The sequence below is a fragment of the Centruroides vittatus genome, unplaced genomic scaffold (genome assembly GCF_030686945.1).
Source record: "Centruroides vittatus isolate TY-2023 unplaced genomic scaffold, ASM3068694v2 contig_2080, whole genome shotgun sequence".
In the NCBI taxonomy this organism is placed as follows: domain Eukaryota; kingdom Metazoa; phylum Arthropoda; class Arachnida; order Scorpiones; family Buthidae; genus Centruroides; species Centruroides vittatus.
In genome coordinates, this window is record NW_027121291.1 from 1 (window position 1) to 8,576 (window position 8,576).

General features: G+C 31.8%; 1 long non-coding RNA gene across 1 annotated transcript; it reads left to right on the forward strand.

The window, feature by feature from the left end:
* The first annotated feature begins 645 nt into the window (after positions 1–645).
* Positions 646–7,849, forward strand: LOC136970654 (uncharacterized). Its single transcript, XR_010880012.1, has 3 exons — positions 646–742; positions 819–885; positions 7,512–7,849. It is a non-coding gene; the product is annotated as an uncharacterized lncRNA (long non-coding RNA).
* The last annotated feature ends 727 nt before the right edge of the window (positions 7,850–8,576 follow it).

Genomic DNA, 8,576 nt, shown 5'->3' on the forward strand with positions numbered 1-8,576 from the left:
TAGTTGTAAGCACCTTTTGTTATATAAACGGGTTACGAATGAAAACCTGTCTCTTGAGAGTTTCTTTCACTCCCACACGTGGATCGTGACCGCGCGACATTCTGACTAACGCAGTCGTTCGGCAAACCTCACAGCCGGTACATTCGCCGACACTTGCAGCTACAACCGAAAAATGTGAAATTTATAAGTCCAGCTTAACCAAAAAATGCTTAAATTACAAGGATGCGGCGATTTTACCGTCAGCTTGGAAGTTTTTAATTAAAAAAGTTACAGGGATACATTAGATACGGCAAAAGGATTGCCTAGAGAACTGTAAATTTTTGTGAGCTATAAATTTTTTACAATGTATACATGTAACATTGGCATATTTTATTTTATTATTTTCTATGTTGTTTACATTAGTTTTAATTTACGTAGTATAGCAGCGCGTGAGTTCTTTTGTAGTTTATTTCAATTTGAAATTGGTTGTTCGAAATAGTATTCGAATGTAGTTAGCCTGACGATGGCCCATGGAATGGGCCGAAAACGTTTGTTTATGATTAAATTTAAACATTCTCAGCATAAAGGTGTTTTTTGTCTTACGGTTTAAAAAAAATATTTTTTTACAATTGTGCAATTAAAATATATTATTATTTACAATTGTATAGAGCTCATTAAAGTTTATGATGGTAATGGATCTATGAAAAGAAAATTGTATAGAACAATATCAGTATCAAGAAGTGCAACAAGGGAACAAATAATTGTATGTTAGATGTTGTTCAAACATTTTTTATAAAATAGATGAAAATACATAACATTAAAATGGTTTTCAATTTTAGGGCGCTGCTCTTAGAGCTTTTCACATTTATGATGATCCGAAGCATTATTACTTAACAGATGTTTATGGTAAGTAATATGTATTCAAATTTTATATTATTTCATTAAATTGTTTATCATATTGTTAAATATAGATTTAATTTTAAGATTTTTAATTTTTAATAGAAATTAACGTATATATATAACTTAAATTATATACAGTAATATATATATAATGTTATGGACAAAGTGATTAATCGGGCATTATTCATAAGCCTGCTCATTATGAATAATGACCAAAAAGGGTGCGCAGTGTGATAAATATTGATTAATTTATCAAATTGACTGGTCATTATGAATACTGCTATCACCTAGTAGGGCAAAGTGATAATAATACGTTGAGGAGTGATCATCCAACATATGCTAGCCAATTGGCACTCTGAGTTGCCAATTGTACCGTGTTGAGTGCGTATCGCGTTTAGTACTGAATTTTAAATTGTGTAACATTAATTAATTTGATTAAAAAAACTCCACAACAACACAAAACACCAGGGTGTGTTAAAAAATCGTACTCCTAGAACCTAGATCTGGTGAGATGAAAAAAATGAAAGGGTTCACCACAAACTTTTGCGAACTTCACAGTAGTTCGAAAACGTTTGTGGTGAACCCTTTCATTTTTTTCGTTGCACTAGATACAGGTTCTAGGAGTACGATTTTTTAAAAACGCCACTTATTTCATTTAGAAATATTTATTTTTGTGAATTATTTCAAAGTATTTTAAAAAGTACTTAGTTTTAAAAGATTACAAGTACCATACTTTTAACTATATTAATTAAATAGTATAATTTTACCTATGTGCACCATCATGGCGGTGGTGGAAACTGTTTGTGCTCCCGACGGATTTTTCCCGGAGGGGAGCTACCAGCAGGCCGCTAATTGTTTAACGTCACTAGATATTAATACATACTAGTTATTGATACGTGTGTTCAAGAACTACCGTGAATTAATAACTAGTAATGTTAAACAATTGGCAGCCTGCCAGCGGCTCTCCTCCGATAGGAATCTGTCGAGAGCACAAACAGTTGCGACCGCTGCCAAATTCAGTACTAAACGCAATATACACGTGCAATTCAGATACGAGTGCTGATTGGCTAGCGTATTTTGGATGATCACTCTTTAACGTATTATTATCACTTTGCCCGACTAGACGATAGCAGTATTCATAATGACTGGTCAATTTGATAAATTATTGAAATTTATTACAATGCCCGATTTTGTTGGTCATTATTCATAATGGCCAGGCATTATGAATAATGCCTGTATTTATCACTTTGTCCATAACATATACACTGTAAATAAATATATGTACTGTATTTTCGCAGAATGACTGGCATAACGGTCTATCCAGGGGAATCAAATATTTCCGTATGGTAAGAGCCATGTGAAATGTGCAGTTGTGTCGAATAGCCACGAGGGTGATAATACACTACAATTAAGATACTACAAAATTAAAATAACAATTCAATTAATTTAATGAAAAATGATGACACAATGCACAAAAAAAAAAAGTTCAGTTTACCCAGCCAAGAAAACAAAAAATGACCTAACACATGGATTTGTGCAACAAAACAAAAAGATTCCCATGTCTTACAATTTTGTTAAATGGGTGCAACTATGTATTACAAAAAATTCCTTACAACTAACTTAAGACTAACTTATAACTATAGAGATAAAATGGAAAATTAAAATAGACAAAGAAAGGGATACCCGTACTCGGTCAATTCCTTTGTTACATGATGATTATTTTTGATGTTTCTCAGTGAAATTTCCTTGTTCATCCTTTTGGAGAGGTTAACATATTCTTTTATTGGGGATCAAAGGAGACTGTTTTCATCTACGATTAATTGAAGCCTCAGGATTCTTGTTGCATGAAACCTTCAAGAAAGTCTCTTGTTATGGTCAGGATCGACTCCTTTTTTCCACTATCTTCTCCAGTCTGAACTCTCCTTCCTGGTCTGAAACTATTACCTCTCCTCTTTAGGCCCTTAGGCAGTTTCTCTCCCCACGGGATTGTTCAGAACATCAATCATAAACTGAATGAAGTAGAAATGAGGACAAGAGAAGATTCTAGAAATGGGAAAAGACATGAATTGAGGACAGAAGCGACAAACTAGAATATTCTATTATAACTTAAAATTATGGCTTACAGCCACACCAGCTTGTTGGCTTAACCTGGTATTGCCTGTTTAAGTGAGATTATACATCCTTCTCTAGAAAGATGTATAATCTGATTATCTGAATTATCTGATGAATTACTCATTACTGATTGGTTACATCTGATTTGTGCAATAAAAAAGTACAGCTAGTTCAAGTATCTAATTTGTGTCTATTGTATGATTTTGACAATGCATGTGCAGTGCTGAAAGTATTTAAATCACATGGTGAAATTATTTATATGGATATCTAGCTTATGATAGTTGTAAACAGTTTTGTTAGAATTAATTGTGGCTTGAGAGGTTGTCATCTTTAAGACCAAATTTCACAATAATTTGAATTTATATTAATGTTTTCATTTGACTAATTAAACACATCTGTAGACTTCTATTAAAATGATGTTCTGCAAAAGACAAAAATTGTTTATTATCACACCATAATTAGTTCTGAGTGCTTCATTAAAGGTAAAAATTGTTAAAAATGTGTGCTTTAGACCAGCGGTCGGCAACCTTTCTGACCTCACGGACCACTAAACTCACAGTTTTGAATTCCATGGATCACTATCATGAATTTTTTTAAATGATACAAAATCTGTAGAATAATGATCATAAAAGTTCAATTTTACTTCATTAATATGAAACTCGCTTGTTTAATTATAACAAATTAATGCAAGCCTAAAGTTCATTAATTGCTTGTTTGAAATAAGTTTATAGATTCATAGTGCTTTTCTTCGAAGGATGACAATCACACTCACAACATTGTTTATTATTTATTCATTATTTATTGATAATGGTCATTTCATATTTGGTTTTAGATTCAAATAAAAAAAAGCCCCAATGAGTGAAAAAAGTAACTAAGCATTTTGCATTTCTTTCGTAATATTTTGCATAACATTCAGTTGATCAATGTCCAAATTTCTCCACGATCCACTCAAATTTTGTCGCGGACCATCAACGGTCCACGGACCACTGGTTGCCAACCACTGTTCTAGACAATAAAGAAAACATTTTAAGATAAGTAATTAAAATTTGGTATAATTATTCATAAAATCTATTAATACAGTGGAACCTCTGTATTTGTCATTAATCTGTTCCTAAGGACCTAACGAATATGGAATATGACAAATATAGAAACAATTTTTCTCATAATAAAAAACTGATATTCAGTTCATCTGTTCCCATCCTAAACAAAGCTACAAGTATTAAAATTATGTTGTTTGTAAAACTATATCTTTATTGTACCATATAACTACAGTGTTGAGGTAAATTCCTTTGTTTCTTTTGTATTATCTATCCTCCTTCACTTTCCCCACCACTCCTTTTTACCCTTCGGGTGGGATTATCGTTTCCAAGAAAGAGAACGTATAGAACAATAGAAGGGAAGGCGCCGTGGGTCTCGAGGAACGAAAGGTGAATCACTTTTGGACTGAACTGTGGAGAGTGAAGACGTGAAAAGGAAGCTCTCGATCGAGGCGGATAAGTAAGCAGCAAAGACAAAGGGAAGGATACGACGGGGGAGTGAGAGATTCACCGAGAACACGGGCAGATAAAGAAAATAATCAAACAGGACTCAAGAGTGGCATCCCACCAAGTATTTCTATATTCAACTATTTTTATCCACATGTATATATTGTTCATCCCTGTAGTTATAAGTAGGATAAGTTTAGTTTTAAGATCTGCACGCGTATAATTTTGTCGGGTTCCGCTTCGAGCGCGGTTTTTAGACTGAGAGAAAAAAAAGGCCTTTTTGTAAAGTTGGGATTCATAAAGAACCGGCTTCTGTTCTTTCTGACGAGAATAAAATTGTTCGTTCGTTAGAAGTAACGTGTGTCAATTATTATTTTGTGTCGGTCTGTTCGCGGAAACCGTTACACCTCTCACGAAACCTCACAAAAAAACTGATATTCAGTTAATCTGTTCCCATCCTAAAAAAAGCTACAAGAATAAAAATTATGTTGTTTGTAAAACTATATCTTTATTGTACCAAATAAATACAGTATAGAGGTAAAAGGGAAAGAAGGATATTTTTTTAGAAGACATACCATCAATTAAAACATTACGTAATTCCAATTATGATCTTAGCATATTAAATTCTTTGGCTAAGTTGGAAATACTTTGTCCATTCTCAGACTTAGCAATTTTTTAAAAGTCTCTATTGTTCTAACAATAACCTTTTTGCTGTTTTTCTTCAGTGCGCTTTGTTGGAGCCATTGGAACTTGAGTTTTTTAAAATAATCAATGTGAGAAACCAAGAACACACATGACGATCACACAAAGCAGACTGATTAACTACAGCTAGCTAACATAGTGTGTAAAGTACTATTTTTAGTATCTTAGGAAACCGACACTAACTGCGGTCGGTAGAACTTCCGTTAACCTAACGGGTACTTTACGCGGATTCGAGATTAGTTTGCCAGGCCTGGGCTTTTAAGCGTGCACCGAAAAAATTAGTAATAATAACAATAAATATCAAGCCAAAGTAAAAGTTCAAATATATTTAATTAGTAACTAGAACTTACTACGTACAAATGTCAATAATCCAACAAAATTTATTAACGAAAATCAACAAGTCAACCCGATAATAAACTCAGCTACTTAGCTTAACTTAATATTAATTCCCCTTTGAAATTTCGATAAATCAAATACTTAGAAACTATGAACAAAATCTCTTACGAATTACACGTCTATCCGTCACCTCACTATACGAAGAACCTATTTCCTCAATCCTTTCGCTATCGTCAATTCGAACTCCTCTTTAACACCTTGGATCGTCCAATTATCAATCTGGATTTCTATCAGAATATCACCTCACTTTCGAATTCACCTCGCTCTGGAGATCACCTCGATTTGGAATTCACCTCTCCTTCTTCGGTTAACGTACGGGTTTTATGCTGTGAGGTGACGTCACACTTCAGCTGGGTTACTCCCCTTATTTACATACTTAGTTTGCTAACATTAATTTTATTTCTGGCAGCTTTAATTTTCTGACAAAAGCTTATAAACCGTTTACAAATATTTATCATAATTTTCTGGGATGTTAAGACGGTTTAGTAAGTATTTCTTTACTAGTGAGTGTGGGGATTCCCCCCTCCATTTTTTTTTTCTGCGGACCGTTTACTTCCGCTGGGCAGCGCAAGTGCGCAAGAATTATTTCTTTGTGAGTTGGTTTTTTCTTCTTTTTTTTCGTTACTAACAAGAGAGTGGTGGGGAACCTTCATCCTAAATAAACATAAGCCCCAAACAAAATATAATAAAACGAAAAAATAATAATAAAATAAAAATAACGCTCGGACTCAGTTCCTTACAAGTGTTGCCAACTTAAAATTCAAATTTATAGCTAGACATTTTAATAAAAACATTGAAATTTTATTGTTTCCATTAAAATTGTTTGATTCTTTATAGCTAGATAACATTATAAAAAAAGCTAGCCCATTATAATGTAGGTAATTTGCATAGCTAGATTGTTTATAAGTCTACTAAATCTAGTAAAAAATTAGCTAAATTGGCAACACTAAGCTAACATGGCTAGCTGATTGGTGCGGACTTCTGGTTCAGATCGGAATTCCGTTAATCGGCGTTTCAGGTTCCTAAGCTTTCCACATCTGGTCTGGATTTTAGTAGTGTCTTGCCTCTGTACATCATGCTTCTGCTGATAGCAATCGAGACTTGCCTGTCATCTATCATGCAATTGTAATGCCACTGCCAGTGTTGGAATTGATGACGAATACAGAAAATACTGATGAGTATGGGGGGAAGTCATCAAAATGTAATGAATATCAAATAATACGAAATATAGAGGTTTCACTGTATTTCATTTTGAATTTTAAATAACCTGTCTTATAAAATTCTGCTAATTCTTTAGTAATTATTATTATTATTATGTTGGGTTAAGTGGGAGATACTCGGTTAACACTGGTGGCTGAGTACTATGCCGGACCAAAGTCAAGGCATAGTAACCAAAACAGAAATTATTAATATTAATATTATTATTATTATTATTTTTTTTATTATTTTTTTTTTTTTTTTGTATAATCTTTTAGAATTTCTTTTTATTTGAACCATTTTTTAAACTTAATGTAATGATTAATTTCCATGTCTATCAATAAAAATATAGTTAAGGAATATTTAAATTATCATAAAAATATATTAAAATAAGTGTTATTTATGAAAAATTAAAGAAGTTTCTAAAATAAACTTTTATGTTTTAATATAAGTTTCAAACACCTTTCACTCTTTTCTAGCAATTTCTTCAATTAAATCAAAGAACTAATGCTTTCAGCTATTTTAAATGGCCTTCTTCAGGTTAAACAAAAATGGAACGTCAGTTAGAATATGCCAAATATGTTAGTTCTTTGATTTAATTATAGAAATTGCTAGAAAAAAGTGAAAAGTGTTTGAAACTCATTATAGAAAAATTCTAGTTTACTGCACTGCACATAGAAATGTAAACATGTTTTAATATACATTATGTATGTTATTAAATCAATGATATATTTTTTTAAGATCAAGAAGAAAAAGAACTTGGAGAATTTATGCCTGTTCAGAGTCTTACCAGGCGGGAAAACAAGAGACCTTCTATTTACCTAAGATTTCGGCCACCAGATGCTGATGCTGGAACAATTAAAGTTTATCAAGGAAAACTTAGGTAAATATATTAAATGATATAAATAATTTATGATTACACCTAAATCATGATATAGAATTTTTGTTATATGAATCTTCACTAATCTGAGCATTAAGAATTTGTATTCTAAAATTTGTTACATAAACACTTGATTCAGACTTATGATGTTTCCAGTTTATAAATAGACAGAAGATACAGAATAAAATTTTTGTTGTATATGATTCATGTACCATTATCATATGAATGTAGTTTTTTTAACTGTTGCTATGCATCACGAGAATGAGTTCCATATTTATTCATATGTTCTTGCAAGTGTGGTAATAAAGTTACGCTTATATTTTGCATGCATTTATTTCATATTTTGTTTTTTTTTTCTTTCTCTCAATGTTTTCTGTATCATGTCTTCAAAAGAAATGTTAAAAAAATGTTAATGAAGATGGAAAAGAGTGGAAGGCTTAAAATAATGTATTTTCAAATTAAAACTGAATATTTTCGATTGTAATGAACATTGAGAACAAATCTTAGTCATTTTTAAAAAAAGTGAATCCTTATATGTTTATTAGCATTCTCTATTTTTGGATTTATCCATGAAGTCATTTTCTACAAATGATATTGAAAATGAGACAATGATGTATTATGACTTTTTAACTATAATCAATAACAGATATAAAATTCAACAGATATACTAATGAAATCTTATTTACACTAGGATTTCTTTATGAGGTAATTGAAACAGAAAATTGAGATAATCTCATTATGAATAAAATGTGATACAGTTGTATTCTTTGTTTTATTTCTCCAGAGATACTATAATATACAAATCACAAGACCTTCTGTTGCCTATTGCTGGCAAATTCATCAGAATTTTATGTAATGTCCAAAATTACTTCTGCTGAATTGAACAGTTTAATGTTCATAAAGTACCACATTATCCTAGCAGAGTT